Source organism: Petaurus breviceps, unplaced genomic scaffold (assembly GCF_028583685.1).
Source record: "Petaurus breviceps papuanus isolate PSGF00001 unplaced genomic scaffold, PetGlider_PUasm1.0 90903, whole genome shotgun sequence".
Classification (NCBI taxonomy): Eukaryota; Metazoa; Chordata; class Mammalia; order Diprotodontia; family Petauridae; genus Petaurus; species Petaurus breviceps.
Genome location: NW_027187376.1, coordinates 4,156,873 through 4,184,012, shown reverse-complemented (window position 1 = coordinate 4,184,012; position 27,140 = coordinate 4,156,873). Strand labels below are relative to the sequence as shown.

Here is a 27,140-nt window from a genome sequence, read left to right as displayed (position 1 = left end):
TCCAGCATGTCATTTTCCTGTTTTGTCACCTTAGACAATCTGACTGGTGAGATGTGGTACCTCAGAGTTGTTTTGATTTGCATTTCTCTAATCAATAGTGATTTAGAGCATTTTTTCATATGCTTATAAATATCTCTAATTTCTTCCTCTGTAAACTGCCTGTTCATATCCTTTGACCATTTATCAGTTGGGAATGACTTGTATTCTTATAGATTTGACTCAATTCTCTGTATATTTTAGAAATGAGTCCTTTATCAGTGACATAGGTTGTAAAAATTCTTTCCCAATTTTCAACTTCCCTCTTAATACTGGTTACACTGGCTTTGTTTGTACAGAAGCTTTTCAATTTAATATGTACTCAAAATTATCCATATTGTATTTTATAATGCCCTCTAATACTTGTTTGGTCATAAAGTCTTACCCTCTCCACAAATCTGACAGGTAAATTATTCCTTGCTTTCCCAGATTGCTTAGAGTATCAGCCTTTATACCTAGATCATGCACCCATTTAGACTTGATTTTGGTATATGGTGTTAGATAATGGTCTATGCCCAGTTTCTGCCATACTATATTCCAGTTTCCCCAGCAATTTTTGTCAAATAGTGAGTTCTTATCCCCAAAACTGGGGTCTTTGGGTTTATCAAACAGTAGATTACTATAGTCATTGACTGCTGAGTCTTGTGCACCCAATCTATTCCACTGATCCACTACTCTATTCCTCAGCCAGTACCAAGTAGTTTTGAGGACTGCTGCTTTATAGTACAGATTAAAATCTGGTAGAGCTAGTCCACTATCCCTAGCATTTCTTTTCATTAATTCCCTTGATATTCTGGACCTTTTGTTCTTCCAAATGAATTTTGTTAATATTTTTTCTAGCTCTGTAAGGTAGTTTTTTGGTAAACTGATTGGTATGGCACTAAATATATAATTTAATTTAGGCAAAATTGTCATTTTTATTATATTAGCTCGACCCAGCCAAGAGCAACTGATGTCTTTCCAATTAGTTAGATCTGACTTTATTTGTGTGAAAAGTGTTTTGTAGTTTGTTCATATAGGTCTTGGGTTTGTTTTAGTAGGTAGATGCCCAAATATTTTATAATGTCTACAGTAACTTTAAATGGGTTTTCTCTTTCTATCTCTTGCTGTTGAATTTCATTAGAAATATACAGGAATGCCAAGGATTTATGTGAGTTTATTTTTTATCCTACAATTTTGCCAAATTTATTTATTGTCTCAAGTAGTTTTTTACTTGATTCTCTAGGATTCTCTAAGTATATCATCATATCATCTGCAAAGAGTGATAGCTTGGTCTCTTCTTTGCCTAATTCGATTCCTTTGATTTCTTTTTCTTCTCTAATTACTACTGCTGACATTTCTAGGACAAGATTGAATAAGAGGGGTGATAGTGAACATCCTTGTTTCACCCCTGATCTTATTGGAAATACTTCTAGCTTCTCCCCATTACATATAATACTTGCTGATGGCTTTAAATAGATGCTACCTATTATTTTAAGGAAAGCTTCATTTATTCCTATTCTTTCTAGTGTTTTTAATAGGAATGGATGTTGTATTTTGTCAAAAGCCTTTTCTGCATCTATTGAGATAGTCATGTGGTTTTTGCTAGTTTTATTGTTCATATGATCAATTATACTGAAAGTTTTCCTAATATTAAACCATCCTTGCATTCCTGGAATAAATCCTACCTGATTAAAGTGTATTTATTCTTTTGATAAGTTGCTGTAGTCTTTTTGCTAATATTTTATTTAAAATTTTTGCATCTATATTCATGAGGGAGATTGGTCTATAATTTTCTTTCTCTGTTTTATCTCTTCCTGATTTAGGTATCAGTACCATATTTGTGTCATAAAAAGAATTTGGTAGGACTCCTTCTTCACTAATTTTCCCAAATAGTTTGTAGAGTATTGGAATTAATTGTTCTTTAAATGTTTGATGGAATTCACTAGTAAATCTGTCTGGCCCTGGAGATTTTTTCCTAGGGAGTTCACTGATGACTTGTTTGATTTCTTTTTCTGAGATGGGGTTATATAAGTAATTTACTTCCTCTTCCATTAATTTGGGCAACCTATATTTTTGTAAATATTCATCCATTTCACTAAAATTGTCAAATTTATGTGCATACAAGTGGGCAAAATAATTCCTAATTATTGTTTTAATTTCCTCTTCATTGGTGGTAGGTTCACCCTTTTCATTTTTGATTCTCATAATTTGTTTTTATTCTTTCTTTTTTTTTTTTTACCATATTGACTAAGGGTCTATCAATTTTATTGTTTTTTTTTCATAAAACCACCTCTTAGTTTTATTTATTAATTCAAGAGTTTTCTTAATTTTAATTTAATTAATCTTCCTTTGGTTTTCACTATTTCTAATTTGGGATTTGATCAGGGATGTTCAATTTGGTTTTTTTTCTAGCTTTTTCAATTGCATGCCCAATTCATTTACCTCTCTTTTCTCTAATTCATTCACGTATGTGCTCATGGATATAAAACTTCCCCTAAGAATTGCCTTTGCTGCATCCCACAACTTTTGGTATGTTGTCTCATTATTGTCATTCTCTTGAATGAAGTTACTGATTGTTTCTATGATTTCTTGTTTGACCCACTCATTCTTTAGGATTAAATTGTTTAATTTCCAATTAGTTTTTAGTCTGTCTTTCCATGGCCCTTTATTGTATATGATTTTTATTGCATCATGATCTGAGAATGATGCATTTATTATTTCTGCCTTTCTGCACTGAATTGTGAGGTTTTTATGTCCTAGTACATGGTCAATTTTTGTGTATGTGCCATGTACCATTGAGAAAATGTATATTCCTTTTTATCCCCATTCAGTCTTCTCCAGAGATCTGTCATAACTACCCTCTCTAAAATTCTATTCACCTCCTTAACTTCTTTCTTGTTTATTTTGAGATTGGATTTATCAGTCTCAGAGAGGGGGAGATTAAGGTCTCCCACTAGTATAGTTTTGCTATCTATTTCTTCCTCTAATTCCTTTACCTTCTCCTCTAGGAATTTGGATGCTATACCACTTGGTGCATATATGTTAAGTTGTGATATTGATTCATTCTCAATGGTACCTTTTAGCAGGATATAGATTCCTTCCTTATCTCTTTTAATTAGATCAATTTTTGCTTTTGCTTTATCTGAGAAAGGATTGCTACCCCTGCTTTTTTTACTTTGGCTGAGGCATGATATATTTTACTCCAGCCTTTTACCTTTACCTTGTGTGTATCCCTATGTTTCAGATGTGTTTCTTGTAAACAGTATATTGTAGGATTATGATTTTTAATCCATTCTGCTATCTGCCTCCATTTTATGGGAGAGTTCATTCCATTCACATTCACAGTTATGATTATTATCTGTTTCTTTCCCTCCATCCTATTCCCTCCCCTGTTAATGCTTATATTTTTTCTCCCCTTCTTTCTTCCCCTCCTTAGTTTTCCTTTTGACCACCGCCTCCTTCAGTATTCCTTTATCAGTCCCCCTCCCTCTTCCTCCGATTCCCCCTTACTTCTTTCCTCCCTACTAACCACCCCCCTCTTTCATAGCCCTTTCCCCCCTCCTGCGGCCTGTAGGATATTTTTATAGTTAATGAAGTATATTATTTCTTCTTCGCACCATGAGTGACAGGAACAAATCTCATGTGAAGCTCCTCTCCCTCCCCTCTTTCCTTCTAATATGATACGTTTTATGTCTCTTCTCCATAGAGTCCTATGCTTAACTGGTTGTTATTCCCTCCTTGCACCAGACTCAATGAGGCAAAAGCTCATATAATACTCATCTCTGTCCCTGCTTTTCCTCTGCTATATTGTTTTTATGCCTCTTTGTGTGGTATAATTTACCCTTTTCCACTTCATTCATTCTTCTTCTTCCATTGCAGTCCCTTTGTAGCCCTTAATTATCTCCCCTTAGTATACTAACCAGCTGCACCTATGAATCCTTCACTGGACTATCTATGAGTAACTCCTTAGCCATTATACACATTCTGGATCCCTCGTTGGCTTGGGACATATGTATTCTCCCAACATCCATCTTGTCAATCATGACACTGATGGGTGGCAGACAGGGCACTTCTCAGTCAGCCCTGACCACTAGCTGACTTAGTGATGTTTCAAGCCTAAAACCACACCCCCAATAAATTATGGGCAATATGCCTGAGCAGTAGATATTAAAAGTGCATGTTCCTTTAAGCACTGACTATTCCTTCCTTAACTCCTCCCTAATCCCACCCTTACTCACCTAGTTAGCATAATTGACATCTGATTTACTATTGTAACTCTTTTATAAACTATACCTATGACTCCTTTAAGGTTGCAGGTTCCCTAAGAACTCTTGCCCACTGTAAAGTACAGCAATAAACAATGACTCAGAATGCTTGAGCCTGTGAATTCCTTCCAGACTGCCCACCAAGGGACTCTGGTCATTGGGGTCCCTGAAACACCTATCATCCCTCTTCAGCTGTATGGTTTGATCTTCTTTGTCACCAAAGTAAAATCCTATAGTTTGATTTTTTTTACATTATTTACTTATATTCGAAGCCAAATACTTGACTTTCTAATTCCCTGTCAAAGCAGGACTCTGCTGGGGATGGGGGTGGGTATACTGTCCCAGGCTTCAGAAGTTTGGTATCAGCCGCTGGATCCCCTACTGTCTGTGGGCCCAGAGCTCTGGAAGCATCCACTGTTGCTGCTGCCACCGATGCCACCGCCACCTCTGCCACCCTAGGGCTGGGTCCAGACTGAGCTCTCCTCTCCCACCCAGGTCCCATAGAATTCCCCCACTGACCTTCCATGATGTTCTCAGTGTTTGTGGGTTGAGAAGTCTGGAAATCACCACAGCTGCCAGCAATTCAGTCCCCTGAGACCTACTCTAGCCCTGTCTGTGCCTGTCACAGCCTATGCCCAACAGTGCTCCACTCCCAGCCCAGCATGATATACCCTTCCTGTCAGCTCTGTGGGTTCTGTAGCACCAGAATTTATTTGGAGTCATTTTTACAGGTATTTGGAGGGGCTTGGGGGTAAGCTCAAGCAAATCCCTGCCAAAAACCCACCATTTTGGTTCTACCCCCATTTCCTCTATTTCCTTAGGGAGAATATGGAAGCTAAGAGAAGTGAAAATATCCAAGCCCTAGGCTCCTTCATATGGTGAAATACAAGATTATATTCCATTTCTTTCTCATATAACCTAGAAATGGCAGAATAATAGCACATAATTACTACCAAATCTTTAGAGGGTTCTACCAAGCATTAACCAGAAGAGAGTAAAGGAAGAAATGTCCTTCCAGCTGGGCCTCAAATGTCCTCAAATGCGATAATGTTCCCATATGCCCCAAAGTGGTGATGGAAGTCTTAGTAATTCCCTTCATCTCTCCATTAAGCCTTATAATTTCTGCACATAAGCTATGAAGGTAATCCTTTACACTTGGTTGCAAAATACATTTCATAAGTAATGATTGTAAAAAATATCTTCCCGGACTACCTTAGATGAACTATGAAATGCTTTATCTCCAACTACTACCACTTAAAGATAAGTAAGAAGCTAATTACAAGAGTCCTTTTTAAAATAATTTTTTCAAACTACAGAGTCCAGAATGCCATGGTTTTGTAATCCCTGCTTGCTCTCTACAACTAATGGAGTTACAAATTCTATGCAACAAATTTTAGAAGTCAAAAATAATTGAGTTTGTTTCTATTGTTGTCAATTGATGTTTCCTTCTAAAGTATCTTTTTTTCTTATGATAGTAGATGCTTAAGAATTTAAGAACACTTGAATTTAGACTCTCTCTATATATTCTTTCAGGTAAATCCTCCAATTACCTTGTGATATAGGGACTATAGTTATTATCTCTATCTTACAGATAGGGACACTGAGGCATGAAGAGGTTTAGTGATTTGCCCATTATCTCATAGCTAAGGTCACATATGAGATTTGAACTTGGGTCTTATTGACTCCAAGTCTAGTTAGTCTGATAATCTACATGATGTATTATCAAATATCCCCACCCCCTCCAAAATCCCCCCACACATACACGCAATAATATCACCATGTTCAGTTGCAGGGGAAAAAAAAGGAGGGGGGAAGAAAATTATTAAATATAATTAATAATTTGAACTAAATATTAATTCTGCAGTTGCCTAATAAGTTTGATGATCGCATAGCCATTACCAACTTAATGCCTATAGTTTTTATAACTACATTTCATTCCTCTTCAAACTACATTCTTGACTTTCTGGACTTTCTCTCCCCTGTCATAGAAGCCTTATCATTCTGGAGGCTTTTGGCCCTGGACTTCACATATTGGAAGTATCCTTTATCCCTAGGCCTTCTTTCTCTGATTGGCCAATTCCTTCTAGAATGTCCTTTCTCAGGATGATGCCTAGGCATCCACATTTTCATTCTTCCCCAGGTTCTACTCATGACTCTCCAAACTTCTTTCTCTACCATGTCCCTCATGGGTACCTCTTCCCACCCATGCCATTTTTCTCATTCTTAGCCTGTGCTGTTTTCCCCCATTATATTGTAAGGTCCTTGAGAGTAGGGATTATCTATTGTATTGTATTCCTAGCACTAAGTACAGGGCTTAGCACATAGTAAACACCTAATAAATGCTCCTTGACTTGACTCAACTCAACTACACTTTAAAACACTTGGTGGGGGTTTGGGGATGGAAGGGAGGAGGTTAGAGAAGGAATTGTTACAGAGAGAATGTTAAAAAAGAACAAGAGAAAAAGGAAAAGACGAATAGTAGGTACATCCCAAATAGCCAACACCTTCCATCAGTAACTGTGAAGAGAGTTGTGCCCCCTAGTGACTCAAAGGTAGTGAAACAAGCTGGGACCTAGCCAGAAAATAGGCATGTCATTGGACTATTCCAGTGCCCACAAAATAAAGAGAATTTCATTGGCATCTCTTCCACCTGATTTCTTTTTCCTGAAGCCCCTTTCCCAAGAAGGAGAAAAGAAGAGAATCATGGTCTATGGATGTCAGAGTTCATGTTGTCAAAGACTCACCTCAAATCTTATCTTCTGCAAGAGTTCTTTCTAATTCTTCCCCTTCCTGGTCTCTTTTTTTCTTTTTTCTTTTTTTGCCTTTTGGAGGGCAATTGGGGTTAAGTGATTTGCCCAAGGTCACATGGCTAGCTTTTGTGTTAATGTCTGAGGTAGGATTTGAACTCAGGTCCTCCTGACTCCAGGGCCGGTACTCTACTCACTGCGCCACCTAGCCACCCCCTTCCCAGCCTCATTCTACATAGTGTATGTACATGGTTGTCTCTCACAATAGAATGTAACTTTCTCGAGGGCAGGAATTGTCTTTGCTATTCTTTGTCTTCCCAGGGTTTGGCACAGGGCAAGTAAATGCTGATCGGCTGGCTGATAGCATAAACGTGCTGCTAACTTAAACCAGTGTTACAGATTTAAATAGATCTCTTGGACTTAAGAACATATCAAAAAAAAAATCACACTGTTTCAGAGCTGAAAGTGATCTCAGAAGTCATGTAGTCCAACCCTTTTTGAAATGAATATATAAATATGAATAATAATAGTAGTAGCTTTAACCAAGATTTAGGTTTGCAAAGGTTTGCAAAAATATTTTCCATATATTATCTCATTTGATCCTTACAATAACTTAAGGAGGTAAGTACTATTATTATCCTCATTTTCCAGATGAGGAAATTTGAGTCTGAGAAAGATTAAGTGACTTGCCACAATAGCTAGTAAGTCTCAATAGTCACAACAGTCTAATAAATAGCTGAGGTCACATTTGAACTCCGGTCTTTCTGGCTCTCCATCTGGTGCATCATATATTGTTCTATCAGTTCCCTGAGTGGCCCATTCCCCTTTAATATAGCCCTGATTGTTAGAAAATTTTTCCTGAAATCAGTCCTAAATTTGCTTTTTTGAAACTTCCATCCAATGTTTACAGCTTTGCAGCTATAATGTGCACTCTGAGTCTTCCCTTCTCCTGGCTAACCAGTCCCTGTTCCCTTAACCAATCCTCTTATGACTTGGGCTCATGAACCCTCACTATGCTGCTTGCCCTTCACTAGACTCATTAATTTATCAATAAACATATTTAATTTATCAATAAACACAATTTTCTAGCTCTAGCCACACCAGGGCAGAAAATAGAGGGTCAGTCACTTCCCTATTCTCTTCATGAAGTCCAAAATCATTTTAGCTTTTTTGACTGCCACATCATGCTACTGGTTCATGTTGAGCTTGCAGTCCACTAACACTTCCCCCCAGATCTTTTTCAAACAGTTGCATAACCAAATAAATTATTCTAGACTCCAATCCTAAAATCCTAATGCATAAGAAGTTGCAAAGCTGATAAAAACTTACTGATTAGCTCCACTATTCAAATCTCTTCTTTATTTATACAACTATGTAATCCTAGACCTTGTGAATTGTTAACTAGGATATATAAATTAATACACATTTCTTTGGGAAGGATATATTTGAATCAACCTGAAAAATTTGTATGATTGTCTTAGAAACCATATATGGAGTAGGACATATCCAGGGGTGTGCTGGCTCTCCAAAACTCCAAAATGTTTTTAAATTTAATCCCCAACATTTTCTCTATCACTTTCCTAAGTCTAGACAATAAACAAAACAATAAATCAAGCCTCTGCTAATTTCCTAGGTATAAATACTCACACCAAGAATTTTTAAATCACCTCTTGTGAGCTGGTAGGAACTGATTACACCCTTGGATGAAGTTGATCAAATTGTTTGGCTGAAGACATGATTTCAAATTAGAATTATCCTTGCTGTTGGGTTTTTTCTCCAATTGACAGTGACACCATGGCATCTGGAATGACCCAGTCCCAAGACTCTCATGGCTTTGGTTTGGTTATCAGCACCAGCTTCATTTTCCTCTGGCATCTCTTGAGTATGATCCCCAATAATAAGCTCAAAGGCATTAAAGAATGAGAAAAGGAAAAAAATCTGGAGCCAGCCCAAGAGGTATTCTCAGAAACTCTGTAGCTAGGAAGAATACCAAAGGCCACAAAAAACATTTCCCTCACCCTTTTCCCAGCCCTTCTTTCACTGTCCCTTTCCTGTGCCATGTAGGAAACCCTGATCCCCAAGAGTTCTCATGGATCTAGGTTTAGAAATACAGTGAGTTCAAGCACCATTCAGCTTATTTCACTCACCTCTGCTATCATTAGGGGCATCTAGGTGGTGCAGTGAATAGAATGTCAGGCCTGGAGTCAGGAAGATCTGAGTTCAAATCCAGCCTCAGACACTTACTAGCAATGTGACCCTCAGCAAGTTCTTTAACCTTGTTTGCTTCAGTTTCCTTATCTATAAAATGAGCTAGAGAAGAGAATGGCAAACCACACCAGCATTTTTGCTAACAAAACTCCAAAGGAGTCATGAAGAGTTGGATGTGACTGAACAATTGTCTTCATTATCGTAGCAGCAACCACACTGGCATCCCTAAGATGGCTGCTAGCACCGGTTCTTAGACCTGCTTTACTAGGAAAGACAGCTGTTTAAGGAGTCAGCAATCTGTTTAATTACATTCACTAGTTCAGAGGAAAAGTCAGCACCCTGAACTTCAGAGAAAATACAAACAGAGAAATAAAGACCAACAGACAGGGCTCTGACTGCCTGAATCAACCACACACTTTACATACATACATACCTGGATCAAGAGAGCCTTTACGTCTGAGCAGTCAGGCAGCTCTAAATATATGGCCACTTTCTCCACTAGGGAATCATAAGATCCTTCTCATTAAGAGCCCCCAAAGCAAAATATCAACTCAGAGTCTATATACCCTCTCAGAGTCAGAAGGCATCAAAACCCTGTGACTCAGGACCTAATTAGAAATTAGCAAAAGGTGTGAAAGCCTTCCTACAAGCAATCCTTCCCCTAAGCAAACTTCCCTTTGATGGGCTCCCAGTGAGTACTATTAATGGGGGTAGGGGGGAGAATCTTAAATCCCATTAACATTACAATTATATACTAATTTTTGTTATTTTTTTAAATATTTCTAAGTTTCAAATACCAAATACTTGAAACCAAGGGTAAAAGTAATTTTCCTATAATACATACCTCAAGAAAGGAAAAAGAATTAACACTCTTACCTCTTAGAATCGAGTGAGATTTTATAATAACTTTGAGAGAGGACTAAAGAGTTCAAATTATGAGCATAATAACTGGAATCATATATCATCCTAATACAATTGTGTTTGTTGGATAAAGATTAGCTATGTGGCTTTAAGCAGATTTTAACCTCACTGACCCTTAGGTACATCTGAAAAGGAGGAAGTTGGTCTAGGTCACATCTAAGCTTCCTACAGCTGTAGTATTCTATGATTTAAGATTAAATCACTCAACACATATATAATATAACATGGCAGACACTGTAGTAGGCAGTGTTGATAAAGGTCTTTGCCCTCAGGGAGTTCACATTCCAAAAGGAAAACGATATTTACACTGAACAGCAAATACAAAATGGATACAAAGTTGTTTCAGTCAGGTCTGATTCTTCCTGCCCACATCTGGGATTTCTTGGCAGAGATACCAGAGTGGTTTGCCATTTCCTTCTCCAGCTCATTTTGCAGATGAGGAAGCTGAGGCAGAGTGAAGTGACTTGCCAGGGTCACAGCTAAGAAATGTCTAAGGCTGGATGTGAACTCAGGTCTTCCTGACTCCATCTATCTACTACACCACATTGCTGTCCTAGACAAAAGAAATTCAAAGTAATTTGAAGGGAAGGAAAATGCTAACAACTGGTGGGGGGGGAGAACTGGGGTAGCAGGGAGTGGAGATCAGAACAGATTTTTTGTAGAAGGTAACATGGGTCGAACATTGAAGGAAGCTAGGGAGTCTATAATGCAGAAGCTAGGAAGGAGTATATGGGGGTAGGGCACACAATTTACTTTAGGGGTGGGGGATGAAGGGAAAGAGAGTATGAAATGATTTTGTCTATATAATCTACTGTTCTTTAGCATTGTAAGGGATTATAGAATCTGTAGACCCACATATCTCACAACTAATTTGTAAGAGTGTTCCAAATTCACACACCTGTACATTTCAAAAGTTGCATTAAGTCCATTTTTTTACATATGCAACACTTTTCTCCTTTTCAAAAAAAAAGTTACAAATGGTGATTCTATTCTCAGGTTATTTTTCTTACTCCAAATTTACTTGATCTATAGTAATAACAATAATAATGTGGCAATAACAGCAGAAATTGATGCAAAGCTTTACAATTTCCAAAGTCCTTCCCATACAACAATCCTTTGGAATATGCTGTGTATCATCCTTGGAATTTTACAGCTGGGGTTTCTAACAGTTGCATTTCTTGACCAAGGTCACACAGCTATCAAGTAATAGAACTTTAATGGTTGGAGTTCTGTGAGAGACAGAGATAGAGACAAAGAGACAGAGAGGGGAAAAAAGAAAGGAGGAGGAGGGGGGGGGAGACATAGAGGAAGAGAGGGAGAAGGAAAATGGGAGAGAGGAATGGAGAAAGGAGGTAAGGAAAAGAGAGCAAGGGATGGAGAGGGATAATAAGAGGGAAAAGAAGAAGGGGAAAAAGAGGAAGAAGAAAGCAGGGAAAAAGAGAGAGACAGAGAGGGGAACGGCAGGGGGAAGAAGGGGAGAGAGAAGAAGGAGAAAGCAGGGAAAGGGAGAGAGACAGAAGGTGAGGGAGAAGAAAAGGGGAGAGAGAGGAAGGGGAAAGGAGAGGAAAGGAGAGACAGACAGAGAAAGACTGAGAAACAGAGAAAGAGAGAAATAAAGAGACAGAGAGAAGGGAGGGGAAAGGGTAGAGGAAGAGAGGGAGAGGGAGAAGAGGAAAGAAGGGGAAAGGAGAGAGAGAGGAGACAGGGAGAAAGACAAAGACAAAGAGAAAGAAAAAAGGAGAGGAAGAGGGCAGGAAAGAAAGAGAGAAGGGGCAGACAAATAGACTTCTTTGCAACTGGCAAATTCCACATCTGTTTACTTGACACAGGTCAGACAAGCTACCTTTGAGAGATGCTAGGGAGAAACATGGTGTGTAATTCCCTCCTGGTACTTCACCTCATCACACACACACACACACACACACACACACACACACACACACACACACACACACACACACACACACACACACACACACACACACACCTGACTTCTCCTTGTTCTATTTAGCAAGTTTAAAAAAAAAGAAAGAAAAAGAAGAAATATCATGTGATCCAGGTTCATTTTTCTGAAAGAGTCCCTTGTTTGGATCTATCCTATTCACAAGCATTCCTTGTAAAGGTGGTATTTTCACCTTTTCCCTTAAGTAGAAGTTTTCACAGGTTAGAGGTGTTAGTTTCATCAGCTCCAGGGTTTCTGTGTCAAGACAGCCTCTCTGCCCAGAATGCCCTTGGGTAGCTGGCATTCTGGGCAATCCATACCTGTCACAGTGAGGCATTATTGTTCTGGTTCAGGTATATCATTAAGAAAGACAATAACTTATTGTGTATCATGAACATGATGTTATTAGGAAGTTTTTACAACACCCAAAGAAGGTGGGTGGTAAAATTTTTTTTTTTCTTATACCCACCTAAGAAGGTGAAGAAACCAAATGATTTGCTGGAGGCTACACAGTACAATAGCAATTTGAAGCCAAGGCATCTCTTCAGTAAGATGTACAACCCTGTGGCCCCACTCTTTCATCTTCCCTCCTCCTCTGCTATGAGTTGTAACACCATTTCTGGGACTACGGAAGAGCTACCTTCTGTGATGGAGGACGTGCTAAGGACGATTTTTAATGGATCCACAAACATATCCTTTATCCCAATTCAACTAATAATCCAAAGTTGACCTACTAAGAGAACGCTACCGTGCCTTTCCATGACTTGCCTCTGGATCGATCTCTTTCTTCTGCACTGCTCCTTGGAATTCACACTTCTCTTCATGGTTCAGCTTACCTGCCACCTCAGTGGAGATCTTTCCTGATCCTGGTCCCCAATTTACTTTGCATTTATTTTGTTTATGCTTCATATTTTCTTTTCTTTTTTTTCTTTTTGCTTTTTGGAGGGCAGTTGGGGTGAAGTGACTTGCCCAAGGTCACAAGGCTAGTTTTTGTGTTAAGTGTCTGAGGCCGAATTTGAACTCAGGTCCTCCTGACTCCAGTGCTGGTGCTCTATTTGCTGTGCCACCTAGCCGCCCCTATGCTTCATATTTTCTTATCTGCATATAGTTATCTTCTCTCTAGTTAAATGAAAGCTTCATGAGGGTAGAGACTAGCTGTTTGATCTTTGTATATCCACATCTCACACTGTCCCTTACATATGTAGTAGGTTCTTGACAAACACTTGTTAAATGAAATTGACTTCAGAATATTACCAACTACTTTTCCTGACTGCAAGTATAATAGTCTACTAGACTCTAAGCTCTCTGAGGACAGGGAATTCTTCTCTAAACTTTATATACTGTCTCCCCACTCCACATGGAGTGCTCTGTATACAGTAAACCCTTAATAGATGTTTCATTAAGGAATTCTAAATTTCAGATTATACAGATGCCAAGGCTGGAGTGTACTTCAGTGATTTGCTACAAAAGGATAGGAATGTAAGGACAAAATTTCCAAACCCTATAATCCCATTTACCTTATCAGTACAGTTCTTTATTTGAATTTTTCTGATATCAGCCTGAGCATGGGGCCTAGGTTTGATTGACACCATTCCTTTGGATAGGAGTTTCTTATGTCTATTAAATATGCACCTCACTCCTTACCATGACAGCAATTCCAAGGTCTTCAATATGTAACTGAGTCAGAAAACCAGAAGGTAAGTTTCATCATTAATAAGCTTGCTGGCAGCCTAGAAGAATGACAGTGGCAATGCTGATGGAGAGCTTAATTTTTTTTTTTTTACTGTAAAAGTTTGTAATGGAATGTGCTTTATTCCCATTTGGATAAAAGAGGCTTGGCAGAAATTAAATCAATGAGGTTCTGAAAAATAGTATATATTTAACTGTTGAAAGTTAGGTGCAGCATCAGTAGGTACAGTATTCAATTAAATCAAATATTCTTAACCTTTTTTGGTATCATCAGTCCCTTCAGTAGTCTGGTGAGGCCTATGCGCCCCTCTCAGGATAATATTTTTCTTTTGTCTTATATAGTATTTTCAGAATAATTTTTAATACATAAAATGAAATATATTACAAAAAACCCAATTATATTAAAATATAGTTATCAATTTAAAAAGAAGTTCATGGTTTCAAGGTTAAGAACCCCAGGATTAAATCATACTCAAGCATAGGTCATTAATTAATAGTCTAATCACAGAGCCCAACAAAGCAAACATTTTCCCTTCTCCGACCTTCAATGTTCATTGAATACCTGGACTAATGGAATTAAAGAGATAAATATTTTCCAGAGCCCAGACCACCTCTAGTTACAGATACCTTATGGAGAAGGTTATCAATGATTTGTCCATTAGGTGGTTACTATGGCAGACTATTAACCAATACAGTGCTTTTAATCTCCAGTTACTTCTCATCTCAGACGGGTACTGGCTCAAGATTTTCTTTAAATAGTTTTGGAGGGAGTTGATACCTTAGCTAAACCCATAAGCTAATCAATATCCCTGGTGGCCATATAAACACAGAACTCCAGCCCACCAATCTGCGTTAAGTATTATTTATCATGTTCAACCAGGTGACTACGTAGGTGACTCTCCTTCTGTTCAAGTCTGGCCCAGTGGGGAAAAATGAACCAATAGTACCAGGGTTTCCCTATACCAGAAACTAAGGGAGGGAACAGTATGTGTCTGGAAGAACAAAGGAGCTCAAGATGCAGCTGGGGGGGGGGGGGGGCACACCTTGCACACCTGAAGTGAATTAACAATAAGTTTTAAAAGTCTATCCAATAAAAGAGAGGAATTTGAAGTCTTCCTGCAAAGAAAAGCAGAAGTAAGCAGATCAAATGCCCCAGACCACAGAAGTACAAGAAAAGTAAATAAATGCAACAACCAAGGAAGACAGGAGTAACAAAATAAATAAGCCCAGAAAAACAGAGAGAAAAAATTAAAAAGAGGAAGACACCTATGGGGTTAAAAAATAACAGCCTCAGAACAACAGAAGGACCACAGAGAGATTCCTTATTAAAAATTCACAAGGAGTCAAGGGTGAAAGCTTAAAGTAAATGGAAGAATTGATGATGGAGAAACAGGCCAGAGAAACCATGGAGTATGGTGTACAGTGAAGGCTTAATAAATACTTGTTGGCTGACTAAGAGGAAATGAGCCCCAACTCCAACCTCAATCCTACTCCTATAATGTACAAAAAGAAATTGGATGTTAAGATAAATGATGCTGTCATCATATGCCTGTACTATTGCAAACTATAATCATATGAAAGAATGTTTCAAATACTAATAGCAAGAGAAATGCAAATCAAAACAACCCTGAGACTTCACCTCAAACCCAGGAAATTGGCAAAGATGACAAAATTTGAGAATAGTCATTGTTAGATGAGTTTGTGGGAAAGAAGGCACACTAGTACAGGGTTTCTTAAACTTTTTTCCACTCACAACCCCTTTTCATGTTTTGGCAACATTTGTTGGCATTTCATGGTATGATGGCTTGTGCAGGACAAAGTGTGCATGCTGTGTGTTCAGAACCAAGGCTGCAGCAAGGTTGCATGATGCAACATGGGCAAGTGCTGCCAGAACACCTTGGATTCATTATGAATTTGATTTTTAATTAATTTTTGGTCTCTGAGCGTTCAGAAACCTTTTACTGTTGTCAAATTTTTTGCAACCCCATATGGGACTGTGACCCACAGTTTAAAAAACACTCAGCTAGTACATTGTTAGTAGAACAGTGAATAAGTACAACTACTTTGGAAAGCAATTTGGAATTAGGTAAATAACATGACTAAAATGTCCACATCCTTTGATCCAAAGATTCTACTACATGTCTATATCTATAAATGTGTGTATGTATATGTGTGTGTATATATACATATACACATGCATACATATGTCTGTATATGTGTGTATATAAACACACATATCAAGGAGGTCATTAAGAAGAAATTCCCCAACTACACTTATAGCAGCTCTTTTTATGGTGGCAAAAAAATTGGAAACAAATAGTTATATATCAGTTGGAGAATGGCTAAAAAACAAGGTAGTATGTGCATACAATAGAATATTACTGTGTAGTAGGAAATGATGAATATTCAAAAATTATGAATATAGGAAAGCATGGAAAGCTTTACATGAACTGATGCAGAGCAAAGCAAGCAGTCAATGAAACACTAACTACAACAATGTAAACAGAAAGAATAAGAATTAGGTAGTTAAAAGTGAATGCTCTGGGGTGGCCAGGTAGCACAGTGAGTAAGAGCACCGGCTCCAGTGTTGAGAAGACCTGGAGATCGAATCCCGGGCTCAGACACTTAGCACCCACCCAGAAACACCTGGCCGTGTAACCTTGAGCAAGTTGCTTAACCCCAATTGCTTTAAGAAAAAAAAAAAGTGAATGCTGTAAAATTATATTGGACAAATATGGACCCCAATGAAGGGGTAGGGAAGAAAACTTCTCTCCTTTTGCAGAGGTGGGAGGTCTACAGGTGAGGAACATGACAAATCATTTCAGAATTTTTCAATATATTGATTAGTTTGGGTTGGTTTTGTTTTTCTCCCTCTTTTTCTTTAAAAAAAAATTCTTTCTTATATGGGATGATGACTGGTAAAAATTTAGGCAACGTAAAAATATAGCAGTAAAAAAAATATATTTTTTTAATGTAAGGAGGAAAAGGCACCAGCAGCTATAAGGATCAGGAATGACCTCATGTAAAAGGTAGGCTTTAAGCTGAGCCTCAGAGGAAACTAGAGATTCTGAAAGAAGGAAGTACATTCTAAGCATTGATACAGCACCATCTACTTTGTATTTATTTGCATTCATTCTCTACATTTATTTTGCATATACTTTTCCCCACCCCACCCCATTTGAATGTAAGGTTCTTTTGAGAAGGGATTATTTCATTCTTAGTATCCCCAGAGTCTAGCATGGTACCTGGCATGCCATAAATACTTGTTGGTTGATAATTTATTTGGTCCAACTCCCAAAGACAGGAAAGGATTTGCCCAAGTTCACAAAAATATGCCAGAGCTGGGATTTGAACGTAGATCTCCTAAGTACAAAACCAGCATTATTTCTGCTGTCTTGTGCTGTGAATTGAGATACCTGATTTACCACTGACCTGAGAACATCTAAAAGGGGCACCTACCTAGGTGCTACACAATTAAACAAGATCCGCAAAGACTGGTCCCTCAGTTGTTAAGCGATTCAATATCTGGACCACGAGGGTTCTCTTATCTGCAAAATATCTTTCTGATTCTCCTACTCTCTGACTTTCTGACTCAATTACATATTGAAGACCTTGGAACTTGAGCATTTTTCTCCTCCAATAAAAGTAGGCGCATTGTAATGGCATGGTGGATAGAGCACATGGAATCGGGAAGACTTATCTTCCTGAATTCAAATACAGCTTCAGATACTTACTAGCTAAGTGACCCTGGGCAAGTCACTGAACGCTGTTTGCCTCAGTTTCCTCATCTGTAAAATGAGCTAGAGAAGAAAATGGCAAACCAGTCCCATATCCTTACCAATAAAACCCCAAATGAGGTCACAGAGAGTCAGATATGACTAAAAAAATAGAAATAACATAGTGACTTTATCCTCTTCTTAAAGGAAGTCCCAACGATGTTTATCTCAATGGAAACTTGAAACTTGAATTCAGAATTAGCAATTAAGGACAAAGGGGGAGGATGGGTAGGTGATGCAGTGAATAGAGCACCGGCCCTAGAGTCAGGAGGATCTGAGTTCAAATCCTACCTCAGACACTTAACACACTTACTAGCCATGTGACCTTGGGCAAGTCACTTAACCTCAATTGCCCTTCCAAAAAGCAAAAAAAAAAGATAAAAGAAGGGGCACAAAGATACCCACATTCAATGAAGGCCAGTTGAGAGAACCTCAGGGATATTTAAGAACAGCCAGTGAGGAGCTATACTGATTGATATACACTTAATTTTGGACCAGATCCTGCCAGTACACAAGTTATCTCATGGAAGTAAATTAAGTTCTTCTGGAATTCAATTAGCATAACATGCAATTAGATTTCTGGATGAGATTAACTTAAATAGAATTCATACCTTGACAATCACATGCAATTTAAAATGATCCTTACAAATTGCAGAAATGGTCATTAAAAATAGAATACTTAATAGGAGCTAGCACATATAAGGTCTTGTTCATAGGGCCAAGCAACAGGTAACAGGCCTGAGTCTAGGCTTTAGGGAAGCTCTCCCATGTGTGTGGCTGTGAACCACAGTGCCTGGCATACAATAGGTGTAACTCGATGCTTGTTGATTGACTAATTGACAGAAGAAGAGCTCAACACTGCAGAAGTGGTAAGGTCATGGGATTCACATGGAGAAAAGATCTGGCATCAGGGTGTACAAGAAGCAAGAGGCTGGTTGTGAAATGAGGGGCAGTGGTCAAGGTGTATATTGGTTAAGAGGGTGGGGTTAATGGAAGCATGTTGAGCAAGGATCTGGCAGCCGAAAAGAGGAACTGGTATAGGGATGGGGAGGCATGAGGGTGGGGGTCTGAGTGTGATGAGGGGCTCTAGTAAGGGTCTGCTCTCCCTTTTCTCAAAAATGTAGGCGCAGAAAACAAAACAAAACATACCACAAATTAGGGAAGGGAATGCAGGAGAGCAGGTTCAGACAAGCTTATTTGGAAGGAAGGAGGAGGCAGTGTAAGGGAGGGAATGCTAATATTAGCTGGGAAGATAAGGCAGTAGCTAGGGGGGGAAATGGAAATTAGAGGTAGGATGTTTATGAGGCAGAGGCTAAACCTCCCAAATACTGATCAGGGAGGTCATAAATGGTGAGTCGAAGTCACATTACTTAGGTCAAAGGACGAGGCTTTTCTTTAAAAAGGGAATGAAATGGGACACTGGCAAATAAGCATAACATCTATCTCCTTGATGTCATTTAGCATTCCCTGTATCAAGTCCTGCTGATTTTACTTTCACAACATCTCTCACATATGACCCCCGCCTCTTCTCTGATACTGCCCCAACCCAGACACAGGCCCTCACTACTTCATGCCTGGAGTATTACAATAGCCTGCTGCTGGATCTGCCACTCCAAGTCTCGCCCAGTTCCCCTCAGTTACCAAAAGAATCTTCCTAAAATGCAGATCTGACCCAACGTCCCCTTCAATAAGTGACTCCCTGTCACCACAAAATATAAAATCTTCTGTTTGGCATTGGAAACCCTTCACACCCTGGTCCCCTTCCTACTTTTCCAGTCTTCCTTACACCTGGATCCTCACCACATAGTCCTCAGACACCCCATCTCCTAACTCCAGGCATTTTCGATGTCGGTCTCCATCATGCCTCATCTCCTCCTCCTGGATTCGATGGCTTCCTTCAAGTCTCAGCTAAAATCCCATTATCCACAAGAAGTCTCTAGAGATCCCTTTTTAATGCCTGTGTCTTCTCTCTGTTGACTATTTCTAACACAGGCATGTATCTTGTTTGTTTGTACATGTGCGCTATTAGACTGCAGGCTTCCTTTTTGTTTTCTGGCTTCCTTGTTTTTTGCCTTTCCTTTATCCCTTGTGCTTAGCACAGACCCTGACACATAGTAGGTGTTCTACAAGTGCTCATTAACTGATGGACTAACTGAGGGAAGACAGCAACTTTGTGATACAGATAGGAAAAAAAATATCATCTGACAAAAAAGCCATGCTGGTGCTACTTCTTATGGATAAAAGGGAATTAATTCAGAATGTCAAAATGGAAGTTGGGTATCCGTGACCATTAGATGAATTCTTGAAAACAAAAAAATAGAGTAGCAGCAGTAAAGGAGAAAAAAAAATCTAACCCAAACACAATCATTTCAATTCAATTAAGTTATAAAGGGCCTACTATGTGCTAAACACTGAAATACTATAGGTTTATACAGATTGGGGTCCAAATCTGTGATTGATTTTACGTGTTAGGGAATTTCTCATGGAGATAATTCCTTCATTCCTCATCTTAGGAAGAAATTTTGGAGGAATTGAGAGGTTAATTGACTTACCCAAGGACACACAGGCCAGTTTTCCAGCAACCACAATAAGATGTCTCTCTCATATCTCTGCACATAGCTAACCCTTCGTATTTTCAAAGTGTTGTACTTGCTTTATCTTTTCTAATCTTCACAACAACCCTGTGAGGGGTAGTAAAAGCATTATTATACCCATTTTACAGAGGAAGAAATTAATTAATCAATATGCATTTACTGAGTGATTACTATGTGCCAACTGCTATGCTAAGCACTAGGGATACACACACATGTGTGTATACACACACATACACACACAACATGTACAAAAATAGGTATACTCAAGGTAGGTACAGAATAACTACAAAATTATCTTAGGGGGGAAAGCAACAATTGTTGGGGAGGGACCTTTGAGTGGAAGGTGATATTCCCACCAAGATTTAAAGGTGTTCCAAAAAGCAGCAGTAAAAGGGAGGTCATTCCAGGTGTGGGGCACAGCCAGTGCAAAGGTACACAGATGGGAGATGGATCATAGTGTTTGAGGAATAGCAAGTAAGCCAGCATGATTGGATTGTAGCATGCAATGGGAAGAACTAGAAGGCTGGGAAGGGGACAAGTTGTGAAAAATGTTAAACATTAGAACATTTTATATCAGATTCATGAGGTAATAGGGAGTCACTGGACTTCACTTGTTAGGAGAGGTGACATTATCTGACCTCAAATTTAGAAAAATTCCTTTGATAGCTGTGTGGAGGATGGATGATAACGGATGGAGGCTTGAGGCAGCGAAGCAGCCTAGGAAGCCAGGTTTGAGGTGAAAAGGGCCACTAAAAAGGTAGGAAAGGAAGATAGGGGCGGCTAGGTGGTACAGTGAATAGAGCACCGGCCCTGGAATCAGGAGGACATTAATTCAAATCTGGCCTCAGACACTTGACACATTTACTAGCTGGGTGACTTTGGGCAAGTCACTTAACCCTAATTGCCCTCCAAAAAGCAAAAAAAAAAAAAAAAAAGGAAAATAGCAGAAATGTGGTGAAGATAGGAAAAAAAAGGTTGTAGAACTTAGTAATCAGATTGCTAAAGATAAAAGATGATTCAGAACCTCAGAGTTATTACTACTCATGAAGAATTATCTTCAAAGATCCAAGCATTTTATCAAGGTTTCCACTATAGTTTCCTGGAGTAGTGTGACAAGTTTCAAAAATGAAGTATAATTTGTAAAGAAATGGAAAAGTCAATAGTCTAACCTCACCCAACTGTCCAAAATCAATTAAAGCCTGTAGAGAAAGATGTGAGCAATTAAAAACAGAAAAATAGAATGATAATGTTAGTTCACTGAATCTCAGAGAACAAAATGAATTTCTCAAATATTATCATATGTCCTTTGACATTAGCAATCCTGTTGTAAAACAATAAGGGGTCTGAACCCACTGGTGCTGTAAAGGCCTAGTATAAATAAGTTGGATTTAGAGAAAATCAAGTATTTGAACTAATATATAGATAATATATAATAATAATAGATATATCTATATATTATATATAGATATATAATATATATTATATCTATATTATATAATAGATATATAATATATCATAACTATATCTGTATATTATATATAGATACATAATATATATTATATTTATATCTATATATTATATAATAGATATATAGATAAATATAGATTATATAATATATAATAATAGATACATATATCATGTGATATATTTATAATTTGTATAGTATATACAAATTATAAATATATAGATGTATAAATACACAAATTACAAATATTTCACGTGAATATTTCTATGTTACATGTGTTTTATATATATAAATAAAAAATATCAGGTTTTCTTTTTTAAAACGTATTAGGGGAAATACACATTTTTAATAGCTATATGCAAATCATCAGGTTTGACATGAATCCTAAATTGTTAAGGGAAATTAATGAATTCACTGCAGGCAAAAATTATTTTTGTAAAGCCTCAAGAAACTAAGAAGTTTCGAAGGGGCTAGAAGAAGACAAATGCAATTCTGTTGTTCAAAGCAAATTAAAAAAATTTATTTGAGCAATTAACTTCAAGTTAGCCACAAAAATACCCACCAAATTAATACAAACAATGAAGAGAAAATGTATTAGCAATAAGTGGAATTATTTTCTAAAGAAAAATTCAAGGGAGATAAAATGGATTTGGTTTCAGAGCAGAGACATGGATGAATTAGTGAAAAATGAATTACCATGTAGTAGATGAAGAAGATAATGCAAAATAATTTGACTTTAACCAACTATTCAATTTAAGGCCTAATGAAATTTCACAAAATTTATTCGAATTGATTTGTATATAGATAAATGGTAATGGTGAATGACGATGTTTAAAGCAAAAAGACTATAGGAAATGAGAGTAAGTTTACTCTTTATTGAGATGTTCATTAGCAATCTGAAGGAAGGAAATAAAATGTGTTACTTTCAATTAAAACTGGAAAGGCCAAGTGTTAGAAAACATTGTCTGGAATGACCTTAAAACTCTAGGCATCTGATGTAGACAACAGAATGGAATTTTTCTTTTCTTGGCATAAGTAAACAGAAATCCTTGTTTGTACATGATACAGGGGACGGTCACTAGATTGAGGAAAACAAAACCTCCTAATTGTCTTTCTGATTTTCCTACTCTTGCTTTGATGGATGAGCCAGACAAACAGGGATCTTCCCCAGTCAAAGTTGCACAAGGTAGGTTTGACTTCCTTAAAGAACATTCACCTATTATGAGGAAAGGTGGGTGTTCAAGTAATTTCCTCCCTAAGTGGAAAAAAATAGTCTTCAAAGCTTGGGTCACTTCCTTCTGGTTTTAAGGACTCAAGCCCTTCATCAATCTCATATATAAATGGGAGGGATAGAGATAGACTTGGAATTTTACTGGTGTAGGAAACCTTTTACCAAGGGAGATCAGCAATTTGTAGACTTCTCTACAATGTATAGTCTTAGAGAGTGGACTGAAACACTCAGAAATCATGTGACTTTCCCAGGTTTGCACCAGCAATATATGTCAGAAGCATGATTTGAACTCTTATTTAGAGGTCACCTCTTTCAAACTCAATACTTACAGATGCGAGGTGGCACAATGGAGTCAGGAAGACTTGCCTGAGTTCAAATCCAGACTCAGAAAAGTACTAGTGGTGTGACCCCAGGCAAGCCACTTACCTTTGTTAGCCTCATCTGGAAAATGATCTGGAGAAGGTAATGGAAAACCACTCCAATATCTTTGCCAAGAAGATCCCAAATGGAGTAATGAAGAATCTGAAACACCAGAGCTACAACTTTTAAAATGTCCTTATCTGCCAGACATCGTGTTCTGATTTCTCCCTTTGGGCACAGTTAAAGCGGAACCACAGAAAGTATAATGTGAAGAGGTCTTGAGAGTATTATGGGAAAATAGTGCATCTCGAATTGTTTTGAAATTTTCTATATAGTATTGTGAATTTTCTAGAAGAAATATATTACTCAGATGAAAACGATATGCAAATAAAACATTAATGCCACATGTATGTGATTTTTGTCAAGTTGAAGTTCTGAAAAACTCAAAGGCATTAATTTTTTTTACTTTGTTGTTCTGTACAAACATCACCAAACATGAATATTTCCATATATACTGAAAAGAGAAAGCAGAAATCCACTCTCCCACCCCCATGTTAAGATTACCAAAGTAACAAGACTAACCCACCACACCACAGTCAGATTTGGGTTTTTTTAGTCATATAATCAAAATCCAAATATCAAGAAACTGACTTAAAGTAGCCTTCACAGAAAAAGGTACCAGATTTTTAACCTTGGACTTTCCCTCCCTTCCACTGTGAATCTTTGACACATCTTTCAGCGCTCTGTAGAAAAGAAAGGATTCTAATTCTCAACTTATTTCCCCTGAGGGAGGACACAAAAGTTGACTTCCAATTATCAATAAAAGGTGACATTTCAGACTTCTGCTTATTCTGTGACAGAAGTCTCCTTTCTCTAACACTGAAGTTCTTTTTCCTTACTAACGAAGAGAAGGGAATCATCTCCTCTGGGAGCAGATGACTAGCCAGTGGAAGCGAAGATTACTCAGCTTAATTAAGTAAGCCTGAATTTGGGTGTGGCTTAAAATTAGGAATAAATCAGTGGTAAATTGCTGGTCTGAGAAAAAAAAGGGGGTGGGGAATGTATATCGTAAACTTTGGAGGTGACTGTGTTCCGTTGAAATATCCTAACATTTTGTATTTCTTTTTTCAGTGTATATGGAAATACTCATGTTTGGTGATGTTTGTACAAAAATAAAAGGAATACCTTTGAGTTTGTGAGAACTTCAATGTGACTTTTTTTTTTTCCTGTCCCCGCTGCCATTTTGGTGGCTAGAAAGGAGGTATCTACTTAGGTAATTAAAAATATGAGTGCAGCATCACAAGTTCAGACGTCTTTAATCAGTCAATAAACATTTTAAAGTTCCTACTATGTGACAGGCAGTCTGCTAAGTAGTGGGTATACAAAAAAAGGAAAAGATAATCAATCCCGGAACTCTCAAGGGGCTAACAATCTAATTCGATGAGAGACCACATGAAAAGAAGCAAAAAGGGGACCGGGGAGGACAGGCAGCTGGAGGCATGATGAATCCAGAGGAGAGCATCGAGATGGGCAGTTATGAGATGGTTGCCCTGGCACCCTCCTTAAATGGGGGATTTTAGAAGAGCTCTCCTCTGTCCTCTTTCCACCTTCTCCAATTATAAGAAGGGAGAGGCCCCAGGGGCAGAGGTATTCACTACCTTTAATGCTGGAAGAGATATTAAAGGTCATCACTTCTAAACCTGTGATAATTTATAGATGAGGAAACTGAAACCCAGGACAGTCAAGTAACTTGCCCAAGATCCCACAAGTAATAGCTAGCATTTAAAAAAAGTTTAATTTATTTTATGAAACATTTCCCAATTGCATGCAAAAAATCTTTAATATTCATTTTTTTTTAAGTTTTGAGTTCTTTTTTTCACTGAATTAGAAAAAAATAATAAAATTTCATTCGGAAGAATAGATTTTGAGTTCTAAATTCTCTCCGTCTCTCCCACTTCTCCCTGTCTCTCCCACTTCTCCCCCACCTCTTGAGAAGGCAAGCAAGATGATATTGATTATATATGTGAAGACATGCAAAACATATTTCCATATTAGCTATGTTGGGAAAAAAGGCAAGAAAAATAAAATGAAAAAGTATGCTTCAATCTGCACTCAGAGTTCATTAGTTCTCTCTCTGAGGGTGGATAGCATTTTTCTTCAGGAGTCCTTTGGAGTTGTCTTGGATCATTGTCTTTATCAGAGTAGCTAAGTCTTTCACAGTTGATCATCATTATAATATTACAGTTACTATGTACAATGTTCTCCTGGTACTGCTCATTTCACTTTGTATCAGTTCATCAAGTCTCCCTAGGTTTTTCAGAAACCATCCTGCTCATGATTTCTTATAGCACAATAGCATTCATTCACAATCATACAGCACAACTTATTCAGCATTTCCTCAATTGATAGGCATCCCTTCAACTTCCAACTCTTTGCCACCACAAAGAGAGCTGAATAGCTAGCATTTGATAAGTAGTAAAGAGTATTGTTCAAATTCAAACACAAGTCCCTTCCAAATTCAGTACTCTTTCCTCCTCACCAGACCACTAAGAAACTAGAAATTGGAAGAATAAACCAATTGGCTCACCCACAGAGCCTGAGATTGGGTATGTGTATGGGGTGGTGAATCCCAAAGTGAGAAGACTGGTTGTTTTATGCCCTGGGGGCCAGAGGAGCTAGATACTCTTGCCTGGAGAAAGAGAATCAGGATGGACCATTGGCCATGTTAATCTTAGGGAACTTCAGAATAGGTTAGAAAGCACAGGTGCCACTCATTCTACAATTAGTGGATTTATTTTATAAGCACTTCTAATTACATTACCCTGTTTTGTTTTGTTTTTTGTTTTGTTTTGTTTTAGATAGACATATTCTCTTTTCTTCAGCCCTCACAGAAATACCAGTTTATTGACAATAAATGGAGTAAGTAGATTCAGCCGCTAGGTGGCACAATGCACATGATGCTGGGCCTGGAATCAGAAGAGTTCAAATCTAGTCTCAGTAACATATTAGCTGTGTGACCCTGGGCATCGCACTTAATCTCTGCCTTCATTTCACAATTCCTAGCACATAGTAAGCACTATATGAACTTTAGCTATTGTTATTAAGATTGAAACAGAATAGGAAGTGGGTGTTGGATACAGGTACCCAAGTTCAACAGCCAAAGAAGGAGGATCAGTAAATAGAATTTGGAGGTGACAGAGTTCTGAACCCAGGAAGTCAGGCCATTATCAGAGGCCAGAAAGGTCCAGAAAGTTCAGTGTCAGAGGTTTACTAAACATCAAAGTTTAGAAAGAAGAACTGGAAGGTCAAAGTCTTTTTCAAAGGGAGGACCTTGTGCCCCTGTAAAGCCTTTAAGGCCAAGGTGCCAAATACCAGGATGAAACTGTGACTGGTAACAGGCCCAAATGTAACCTGAACCAGATTAAAATGTAAGGGTGAAATATAGAACAAAATGAATAAAAATTTAATAAAATATAGATAATGTTAATATGTGATTTTTCTAAATTAGGATGGAGCTGACAGTCTTATGTATGGTTTTGTGGGCCCACTTTTGCTTTCAGTTAATTTGACACCACTGCTTTAAGGGATATGAAAACTAAAAACTCCCATTTCCCCAACAGAAATGGATGAGATTCTGTTAAATAACTAACATTTACATTTTGAAAAGTGCAAAGCCTTTATATACATTATCTCATTTGAGCCTTAAAACAATGCTTACATTGTGTGGCAGGCACAAGGAATAGGATTTTGCCCATTTTACAGAAGAGGAAACTGAGGCAAAGTGAAGTTTATGAAGCTGAATTCAAACTCTGGTCTTTCTGATTCCAAGGCCAGTATTCAATCAATCAGCAAACATTTATGAAGTCCACACTGTGTTCCAGGGACTGTGCTAGGCACTGGGAATTCGAAGACAAGAGTAAAGTA

At 38.0% G+C, this 27,140-nt stretch overlaps 1 long non-coding RNA gene across 1 annotated transcript; it reads left to right on the top strand.

Moving 5' to 3' along the window:
* Positions 1–18,023: 18,023 nt before the first annotated feature.
* On the top strand, positions 18,024–23,795 carry LOC138151569 (uncharacterized). The gene is made up of 3 exons (XR_011165866.1): positions 18,024–18,435; positions 22,694–22,811; positions 23,188–23,795. It is a non-coding gene; the product is annotated as an uncharacterized lncRNA (long non-coding RNA).
* The last annotated feature ends 3,345 nt before the right edge of the window (positions 23,796–27,140 follow it).